Below are 11,658 nucleotides of genomic sequence, written 5' to 3' on the forward strand. Positions count from 1 at the left end.
AGGGACCCACCTCATGTTCAAGGATAATGCTTTGTTGCTTGTTTGGTAGAGATGACAGTTTGTGTGAAGAAAAAGCAGCAGCGTTTCAGACTTGAATACCCAATAGATCGTATTTGTATAGATGTCCTTTATAAGGGATATATGGTTTGCATCTATATCCAAAAGGAAAAATATATATAGAAAAAAATGTATTGTATAACCAGGAGGAGTTTAAGGGTATAAATCAAAATGTACGTTCATTGATATCTTAAAGATGCTGACTCTGTATAGAGTGCATCAAACTGTTAAGGAAAATAGAAAATAATAACCGCGCTAATGGTACAGGAGAACAGCAGCAACTTCAAGTGTGACCACACCCCAAGCAATATTTCTATAAAAAGTCGCGCTAACTTGAGTAATGGAAGATAAAGTCCATAAAGTCCATATAAATCAGGAACACAGTGTCCAAACAAGCTCCCTATGGGTATACGCTTAACAGAGCTGGTAAATCAAAAGGCAGGTTCTCAGAAGCAAATCTCGTCCCTTTGATAGTAGACTGGAACCAATATCTCGCGTAGACTCAATAAATTGGAGGAAAGATAAAACCGCAATAGCGTAAAACCCAACAAAAACGGATGAACAAATACACCAGAGTGAGTGACTAACAACTGGATGAATAGTGTGAACTCCACCAGTGTATGAAAATCAGAAAAAAGAAGAATGCTCTAAAAGGGACACCTATAGGTACCCCTTACCAAAGGTAACTGAAAAACATGCAGTCATATAATGTGTGCAATCCTGTGACAGCCGGTGTCGCCTCTTACCACAGTGTAGAGATATGTTTGCCAATGTGAATGGAAAATCCTAAATGAGTGTCTTCTATGTAGATAACCACCACCAATATCACTCGCCTCTTACCAGATAAAAAGTCAGATTGAGCCAAATAAAGCAAGAGAGTCAAGTATGACAAGACGCCAGCCTTCACCAATAGGATTTGCCTCTTACCCTAAGGAGATGGTAAATGAGCCTATGGAAATGATGAGCTTCACGGAACCTGCAGTGGACTCCAGGGCGAGTGACTCCAATTAGCCAGGGTAATCACCACCAAATGAAAGAAAAGACCTCCATAGTGTAAAACCATACGATTTATTAAAGAGAAACGAATAAAACTTACAGAAAACGAGGAAATGGGGAGCATGTATATCAAGGCCGCCGGCCGGACGGTCTCCGCTCGTCCGCACTTCCTGGTCGCGATCAGATGACGTCAGTACGCCGTGTCCTTACGACGTTTCGTCACAGATGACGTTTTCAAAGGTGCGGACGGCGCACTGACGCCATCTATTTAACCAGAAGGGATGGGGCTGGGCCACCGGAGAACAATGAGGACCGCTCCGCCATCTTAAATGTGGGAACGGGGCATCCAATTCATGGTACCACAATGATATCCGGGCACAGCCTAGCATCCCTAATTGTGCATAACAAGCAAGACAATTTGAACAATCCCGCTCGCTGCAGGTTACATAAATAATTATCTGAAGAAAACATATCGGACATTGAGTACAGTATTAAGTTGAAAACACCAATTAATGGCAATTAAGAAAGATGCACGGTCTCCCTGCAAAGAACCAAGCAAAGTCTCGATTACACATTACATCCTTAGTGAAGGCTAGTTATACCAAAACAAGAAGGAAATAAAATCAAAAAGTTAGTATATTTGTCGATCCTAAAAACGGTGTCATCTAAACCCAAACGAATCGGGTCAAGCTCGACATTAACTATAGCAATATGATTGCAATGCCATCTGGTGGCAACAAAAGGGATTGCAATTTCTTTGCAGAGAGCCATGCTTAACATAGTATAGTCAGTGAAGGCCACATTGTACTGAAGGGTAAAAATGATATAAAAATTAATATCCAAATACAATTAAATCCGATCCAAGGATAAACTAAATAGATAAGTACTAGTACACATCTTGACAGTAAACCCCTTTAAAGGTAACAATAAGACTGGGTGTAATTCTTATTTGCAAAGTATAAGAAAAATTTACAAATTAATAGCGGGAGATCCCGGAAAGATTAAAAATAATAAAAATCATGAATTATCAATAAAAGCATTAACCTCAACATCAACATTGAGACCGAACGGCACATATGTTTTGGCACGGTGTATCCAAGTCATCTCTAACTTTGATATGCCCCTCACCAAGGGTTCCCCCCTCCAATGAGGTTCAAATTTGTCTATCCCCAAGAAAAGTGTATTCTTGGGGTTTTTGCCATGAACCAGGGCATAGTGTTTGGACACTGAATGCTTCGGGAACCCTTTGAGTATATTGGACACATGTTCATTTAATCTAACCTGCAGGGGTCTTTTAGTTCGCCCTATATATTGAAGCCCGCATGGGCACTGGAGAAGATAAACAATACCAGTGGTCATGCAGGAAATAAACGGCTCGATAGCATGGACCCTATTAGTGCTAGTAGCTGTAAATTGTTTGACTGATCTACATTTGTTGGAACTAAATGAACATACTCGGCATCTATTGCACTTGTAAAAGCCTGTTAGTTGGCTTAGAAAAGTAGGTTTAGGTGCAGGTGGTTCTAAAATATTGGGTGCTATCTTATCTCTTAAAGTAGGAGCCCCCCTGAAAACTATACGTGGTTTAACAGGCAGGGAGGATCCCAAAACGGAATCATTGCCCAGGATGTGCCAGTGCCGTTTTATGATGTTTTTAACACTCATATGTTGACTTGAAAACGGAGTAACAAATGGCAGGTTATAAGAAGAATCTTTTTGATCAGCTCTACTGGCATTCCTTAATAATTGGTTTCTATCCATTTGACTAACTTCTGATAAAGTATCCTGAAGAAATCTTGCATCGTAACCTTTGTCTAGAAATCGTTCAGTAAGGGTATGGGCCTGAGTCTGAAAAACTTGGAAATTGGAACAATTACGCCTGATGCGAAGATATTGACCCTTCGGAATCGCTTTTAACCAAGGTGCATAATGACAACTATCGACAGGAATATATGAATTCCTGTCGGTTGCCTTAAAATAGGTCGAAGTGGTAAACAGTCCATCCTTGATGCCTATAGTAAGATCTAGAAAATTAATACTAGTCTGACTGCATTCGTAGTTTAACTGTATACCACGATTATTCAAATTAAGTTGGTCCAAAAAGAATATTAGGTCGTTATATTGGCCATCCCATAGGAGGAGCACGTCATCTATATACCTAGCCCAAAGCAGTATCTGCGGCCTGCGATGGGCATAGATGACGTCCTCCTCCCATTGGGCCATGAATAAATTGGCCAGGGAAGGGGCGTACTTTGCCCCCATGGCCACACCAGTGACCTGGCGGTAAAATTGTCCACTGTACCAAAAATAATTGTGGTGTGTAGCGAACTCCTACAATTCTATGATGAAGGATATTTGAATAGCCGGCAGTTCTGAATCTCTATTAAGGTACACATTTACCGCATTTATTCCCACATTGTGAGGAATAATTGTATAAAGGGATGACACGTCGGCTGTGACCAACCAAAGGTGTTCAGTGGGGGTCAAAGATGACAAAAGGCCAATGACGTGTCTCGTGTCCTTAATATACGCTGGTGTAGTCTGCACTAAGGGTTGCAGATAAGAGTCAATGTACTTCCCCACCCGGGACGTCACAGAGTCAATGCCGCTGACTATGGGACGACCCGGGGGGGGAAGTCAGACTCCTATGCAATTTAGGGAGATAGTAGATAACCGGAGTGCGAGGGCACTTAGGAACCAGATATGCTCTTTCCTTTTTATTAATTATATTATGATCAAATCCCCTATCAACTATCTCCACTAAAGCTTTTTTTATATGCAGATTTCGGGTCCTTAGAGAGAGGAGAGTTTAAGGGTATAAATCAAAATGTACGTTCATTGATATCTTAAAGATGCTGACTCTGTATAGAGTACATCAAACTGTTAAGCTTAGATAGAGATTGCTTTTTACCTCCATTAGAGTCCTTGTCTGTGTCCTAAGCAGTCCTCCTGATTAATGTGTATCAGTGTCTTATGGGAAACGCTGCTCTTTATATGTTGGATTAGTGATCATTAATGTGGAACAGCTGTATTAATGGGCCCCCTGAGCGGGCAGGGCCCTGGGCGGTCCCAGAAGCCCCAAACATGCCCCACTGTGTTCCTGTGGATCTGGGCGTCCTGCATGACCATGCCCCATGACGCGACCGGCGTGAGCCGGTTGCCATGGTACCCTTGGGGGAGATAGAAGGGGGTGAGCCGGAGAATGCATCTCCCGCCCACCGACGCATGCTACAGAGGAGACCGCATTAGCCTATTCCTGCCATCCATCCCCCAGAAATCATACCCTTCCATGGTGCGGTTAACACTCCAGACAGAATCCTCCCCACCGAAGTAAGGGACCTGTCGGCCAAGGGACCGCTGTGACTACAACCCAAGCCCGGTCGTATGCGACCCTGCAAGACGTTTAACTCGCGGCCACACGCCTTTGTCCGTGAGGCTATGTCGCGGCCGACCTAGCGTGTAGCTGAGGTCTGCACGTGCTCGCTGGCTGGGCGGACCACTGGATCTAGATTATCCAGCCCGTCGCCCAGCCCGGTAGTTGATTGTAGATCTCCCGAGAGAAAAAAGATTAAGGAAACAGAAAAAAAATCCTAGGACCAGAGATCCCAGCCGGGAGCCAAGGTCCTTACTCCTGACTAGACAAATTAAACTGATTACCTAGAGCAGAGAGGGGGGTTATATACCAGCTGAGGATGGCCCATTGGCGTAGCCAGGTGTTTTTTTTGTTCTGCCTAGTCCTACTCCTGCAGGAGGCAATATACCCAGTAGTTATAATTTAAGGAGCGATGTGTCCGTCAAAGAACGAAAGAGAAAGCACTCTTTTAGATGGATGAAACTAAGATTAATCTGTACCAGAATGATAGGGAAAAAAAAGGGTGGAGAAGGCTAGGAACAGCTCATGCTCCAAAAGCACACAACGTCATCTGTAAAACATGGTGGAGGCAGTGTGATGGCATGTGCATGCATGGCTTTCAGTGGCACTTGGCGTTTCACAGTACAGATGGCCAATAACCCAAACACACACTGTAAAAGCAACCCGGGAGCTTTTGAAGGAAATGAAGTTGAATATTCTGCAATGGTCGAGTCGTTTACCTGATCTCAACCCAATTGAGCATGCATTTCACTTGCTGAAGGCAAAACTAAAGGCAGAAAGATCACAGACAAAGAACAACTAAGGACAGCTGCAGTTAGAGCCTGGCAAAGCTTTAGAAAGGAGGAAACCCAGTTTTTGGTAATGTCCATGGGTTCCAGACTTAGGCAGTCATGGCCAGTAAAAGATTCCCAACAAAATATTAAAAAAATATATATATTTTATTTAGGATTGTAGTAATTTGTCCAATTACATTTGAGCCCCTGAAAATAGGGGGGACTGTGTATAAAAATGGTTGTAGTTCCTAAAATTTGTACTTGATATTTATTTTCAACCCCCCTTGAATTATAGTTGAAAGTCTGTACTTCAAATTAATTTGAATTGTTTCATTTTAATTTTATTCTGGTGGCATACAGAGCCAAAAAGTATGAAAATTGTGCCTTTGTCCAAATATATATGGACCTGACTGTGTGTGTGTGTGTGTGTGCATATATATATATATATATATATATATATATATATATATATATATATATATATATATATATATATATATATGTATATACACACACACACACACACACACACACACACATATATATATATATACACAGTTCAGAACAAAAGTTTGGACCCAACTTCTCATTCAAAGAGTTTGCTTTATTTTCATGACTATGAAAATTGTAGATTCACACTGAAGGCATCAAAACTATGAATTAACACATGTGGAATTATATACATAACAAAAAAGTGAGAAACAACTGAAAATAGGTCATATTCTAGGTTCTTCAAAGTAGCCACCTTTTGCTTTGATTACTGCTTTGCACACTCTTGGCATTCTCTTGATGAGTTTCAAGAGGTAGTCACCTGAAATGGTCTTCCAACAGTCTTGAAGGAGTTCCCAGAGATGCTTAGCACTTGTTGGCCCTTTTGCCTTCACTCTGCCGTCCAGCTCACCCCAAACCATCTCGATTGGGTTCAGGTCCGGTAACTGTGGAGGCCAGGTCATCTGGCGCAGCACCCCATCACTCTCCTTCTTGGTCAAATAGCCCTTACACAGCCTGGAGGTGTGTTTGGGGTCATTGTCCTGCTGAAAAATAAATGATGGTCCAACTAAACGCAAACCGGATGGAATAGCATGCCGCTGCAAGATGGTGTGGTAGCCATGCTGGTTCAGTACGCCTTCAATTTTGAATAAATCCCCAACAGGAAAGCACCCCCACACCATCACACCTCCTCCTCCATGCTTCACGGTGGGAACCAGGCATGTAGAGTCCATCCGTTCACCTTTTCTGCATCACACAAAGACACGGTGGTTGGAACCAAAGATCTCAAATTTGGACTCATCAGACCAAAGCACAGATTTCCACTGGTCTAATGTCCATTCCTTGTGTTCTTTAGCCCAAACAAGTCTCTTCTGCCACTCGTTTTCCTGTACTTAGTTGCTTTTTTCTTGCTATAATACAAATTCTAACCAGGGCCGTCTTTATTCTTGATTGGACCCTGGGCAAAAATATTCTTGGGCCCTCTTGAATCCACTTAACTATTTGGGGGCTCAAGGGGCAGCTGCTTTGGGCCCCACAACAATGACTAGACCCGGGGCAGCTGCCCCTTTTGCCCTGTGTTAAAGACAGCCCTGATTCTAACAGTCTATTCAGTAGGACTATCAGCTGTGTATCCACCTGACTTCTGCACAACACAACTGATGGTCCCAACCCCATTTATAAGGCAAGAAATCACACTTATTAAACCTGACAGGGCACACCTGTGAAGTGAAAACCATTTCAGGTGACTACCTCTTGAAGTGTGACTCTACAATTTTCATAGTCATGAAAATAAAGAAAACTCTTTGAATGAGAAGGTGGGTCCAAACTTTTGGTCTGTACTGTATATACACATATATATATATATATATATATATATATATATATATATATATATGAATATATATTATACATACATATACACACACATACATACATACACACATATGTACATATATATTGCAAAGTTTGTGCATGGAACCTGGTGTGTTTCTAAAAAAACACCAAAAATAAATACAAAATACACAGAGGGAGTTGCAGCACCAAGGGTGTATTTTATTGCTTATTAGGAAGCAAAAACATACAATTGAATGTGTTTGCTTCTCAATGAGCAAAACCTATGCTCTCAGTGATACAATCCACCTCTGTTTTTGATATTTTATATAAGTAATATTATAACTTTTTTTTTGTTATAGACCACATGTACAAATCTTTTTTCTTGAAAAACGTTTATTGCATTATTGTTTTCAGTATGGAAGCATATACTGTACAGAACTAAATGAGATGCAGCTTTCAGTTCACATTTTAAATAAAACAGTAAACAGTTTCCAATCTGCGGCAATTTTATAAGTTCTGGGAAGCTCGATTACAAACCATTATCACGCCATACCCATTAGAAAATCAAGACAATGATAATCTCCACAATTTTACAAAAAAAAAAAAAAATACATATGGTACAGTTATTTGCCAAAATATAAGTAAAAATATTCTGCAGCAATGAATGAATGGAATGTGATTTTCATATACCGTACATGTATATTTCTACATACCATAATTCTAGTATATTTTCTGCAAAGCAGATCTGCACAGCCTCTGCACTCCATTACTGAGCATGATAAAACAAGATATGTAGTAACTAAAGCTCCCATCATGCTTAGATTCCATAGAACCCTGGGAACCAGTTTGGATAATGCCCACAATCCTATGTTACATAGTTTGCATGAAATACTAGGGCATTTACTAATGTATATACACAAAGGTGCTGCCACAGGGTCCAGTCAGCAGTTCTAGTCCAATCACTTTATATATTATACAATTAAAGCAAAAGTCTCATTAGAGGAGTTACAACATCAATCGGCAACGTGACAGTGTAGGCCTTTGGTATAAGAAAAAAATGTGCCCATATAACCCCCAGTTAAAAAGAAACAGTCTATTTTTTAAGTTGTGGGTGTAATCAGCTCAAGTTAATGTCGGTATAGTTTTAAAACAAAAAAAAAATATGTACATGAGAGCGGCCCTATTTTCCTACTACATCTGTAGACTCTCCTTTCTGCTCAGTAGTACTGCACAGGGATTGTTCTTTCAATGCAGCCTATTAGGGCAGATATACACAGAGATTTGCTTGGACTCAAACAGCTAAAAACATCTTACAATAACATGCTTAAAGTGACCCTGTCACTACAGGGTCACAACTAAAATAATGCCAGTCTGTGAAAGAAGATGCTCTATACTTACCTTTCTGGTGGCCCATATCAAATCACTACAGGACGTATAAGCCAGCGGGAGAAACCACAGTGCATAGCAAAGTGTCAATTACCTGAAGGGGCTAGAAACTCTGAAATGCTATTTTAGTTAGTTAAAACGCACGCTTTAACACATAGCCCACTAGAAAGGTAAGTATAGAGCATATTGTTTCACATCCTTTTTTAGGTATGTAGCCGTGCAGAAAGAATTCATGCTAAGTGAAGTTCAAGGCAAAGGGCTAAACACACAACTGAAATATATACATGTGAACAGTTTCAAAGGATTTTAACAACTCTTCAACCAGTCTTTTGATAATTTATACTCCTCTGCTTTACCCGCTAGCTAAAACCCTATTTCTTGTATCAGCTGTGCAGCTTCCAATGCCCCCTTCCTGCTCAATGGGCAATGAATAAATACATTGCAGACACAATGCACACTGAGCAGGTGGGTGGTGTAGGGAAGAGCAAGGCTTTAATAGAGGTTAGTCATTTCACTTCGGTTGTGTGTCAATCCTGTGTGAAATCATAAGATTAGCTGAACAGAATCACAAAATGTTTCGGGAGGTAAACCAGTCCACATCATATACATGAGCCATCTGTCAGTGCAATTTACATGAATTTAGATACATTTAATTCACAAGAAAAAGTATTTTTTTTTTTAGGTTGTCTTAAGACTACCCTGCTTAATTTTACAGGTAACAAAGTATAAAGGGTTATATATAAAGTCAAAGCCATAGGAAAGCATGGGCAATAGGTTTAGTGCAGTTTCTGTGCAAGGTGCACACAGGTCCTACATACTTGGGACAAACTGTATTTATTAAAAAATGGAATATTCCAAGTGATAGTCCTATGGTCCTGGATGAGATCTTAGGAATTTCCTGTCACAGGCCTGTGAAGTGGCAGCTTGACAAAGACAAAATAAGACACCAGCTGTACAAATTAAAATGTAATAAACCCCAAAAATAAGGATTTCCTGTCTTATAATGAAATCAAAGGGATTCTCAGCAGAACCCCAAAGCAATGTCATTTTTGCCCTGCATTTCTTTAAAAAAAAAAAAAAAAAATAGCAGTGCAATTATTGTGCTTAAAGCCCCAAAGCTGTATATCTGCAGGGTGAGATCATCTAAGACCCTGGTCCTCAGGGCCCACTAACAGGCCAGGTTTGCAAGATAACTGAAAAACATCCCAGGTGATATAATTTGCTGCTCAATGATTGCAGTACTCTAGTCTGCATCTCCCCAAGGTAATACCTAAAATATGGCCTGTTAGTGGGCCCTGAGGCCCACTGATATAAGATACTGCTGCCTCAGACTTCTAATCATGTTAGATTTGGTGAGGTCTCTATTGGGCTGCTCAGTATTCTGCTTCCTGGAGAAGAAGCTGTTCCAGAAAACCTGCAAAGCAAGGATCTCCCTGCCTCTACTTCATTCCTTTACCTTTCCTACTGCTGCTTGATTACTACTCCACTTGATATTGGGGGGCAGTTCTGACATGAGGTAGCAAAGCCTTGATTCCCTGTCAAGATGGCCACTTACACTGACGCAGTGCAGAACAATGTATGGTAAGTAATGACAACAGGTGAGATGTGGGGAACCCACAGATGATATGATAACTAGTCCTTTGCCATCTGCTATATTATTTCTGGCAGTTTCCAAAGTTCAGGTTCTTTCTAACATAAGAAAATTGCAAATAGCAAGGCAAGACCCATGCAGGACATGCAGCAAATTGTGTGCTATATTTAAAGCATACTGAATCCACACTTGCCCTGGATTATGATGAATGTGTCTGAGAAGCAGCAGGAGTGGGTAGCATGCTCATGGAGTGTTACAGGATATCAAGAGATAAGCCAATTTTAATTTGAGGCTTGACTGGGAAATTCTAGTAAGTATGCAGGATCCAACAGTAGCAAAATATTGTGGCTCACTGAACAAAAAGCCACTTCACAAAAGGCACGTAGAAGATTTATTGCTTAAAAAGTTTTACATCAGCATGTGTGTTCTGGAAATAGTGATGAGATGCTAAGGCCCCGTTGACACCTGGGCATAGCAGAAACGTGCGTTTCTGCAAATGTGTGAAAATTGCGCTATGTGGTTGTGGTACTATTATTTCCCAATGGCACCCGAAACATGGGTAGCAGTTGCATGTTTTGTCACGGGTTTTCCACATGAAAAATGCACGATACAAAATGGATCTGGCTCAGTGCCAACCTTTCTACATGAGCTTCTTTAGTGTGTTTTTGGAGCAGAGGGAGGCCCATTTAAATGAATGGTGCACTCCAAAAATACCCACAAAAAAAAGACAAACACAACAAGTGTGAATGGGGCCTTCACACACAGGTTCACGCTGGTGCGAAATGGGAAACCCTTCGATTCCAGTGCGGGTTCCCGCATCGCACCTGAATCTCACACTGGTTCACATTGACATCTGCAACCACTGGGTGTGTCAATGTAAAGTTAATTACACCCACAAATCAGTTTGCAGATCGTAGCGCGAAATATGCAATGGTACAGGAATCGGATCGCATGGGTGTAAACATCCATGCAATCTGATTACAGTGCAGACAAAAACAATGGTCCTGCACCATTTTGGTGCAAATGTGATGCGATTTCAGCCAGTTTGTATGGCTGAATTCGCATCGAACAGACATGGCATGTGATCTGCACAGCCATGCGGTGCGAGTCACATGCAATATCTGTCATCGCACAAGTGTGAACCCAGCCTTAAGGTTTGCTTTTATGTTTGTGCCTATTTGATGATCATTTAAAAAGCATTTACAGTTACCACATTTGTAAGCATTGCAAACATTTTAGAAAGGGATAATAGTAATAAAGTGAATAATATTTGTTCCATGCAGATCACAAAATAAATATACTTCAAAACCTCAACAACTGGACATGGTGGGACCAATAACGAATCTCATACGAGGACAGCTTGATAGGAAAACAAGCAATTGTTTCGCAGTATAAAAATAAAAAAATATATAAATTATCCAGTTAGCATAATATGCAACGGCTACAGTACTTTTGTTGTGTTTGTCACATTGAACACCAATACATGGAGTATCAATATTACTGCTGAGTTATACATATGATACTGTGTAATATAATTGTAATTTCTAATGTTGGTAGAAAAGGTTACTACCTTCCACCATGTATGATGATACTGGGATACAACATGGGAAATATGAGGAAAACCTACTTCTAAATACTGCAATACAGCTGCGGTAAAA

The 11,658-nt window shown here is 40.7% G+C and overlaps 1 protein-coding gene across 5 annotated transcripts in view; it reads right to left on the reverse strand.

The window, feature by feature from the left end:
• The window catches only part of ZDHHC3 (zDHHC palmitoyltransferase 3), a 110,882-nt gene that overhangs the window by 25,911 nt on the left and 73,313 nt on the right, over nucleotides 1-11,658 (reverse strand). The gene's annotated exons all lie outside the window — the stretch shown is intronic.

The sequence above is a fragment of the Pelophylax lessonae genome (assembly GCF_965119305.1).
Source record: "Pelophylax lessonae genome assembly, chromosome: 5".
NCBI lineage: Eukaryota > Metazoa > Chordata > Amphibia > Anura > Ranidae > Pelophylax > Pelophylax lessonae.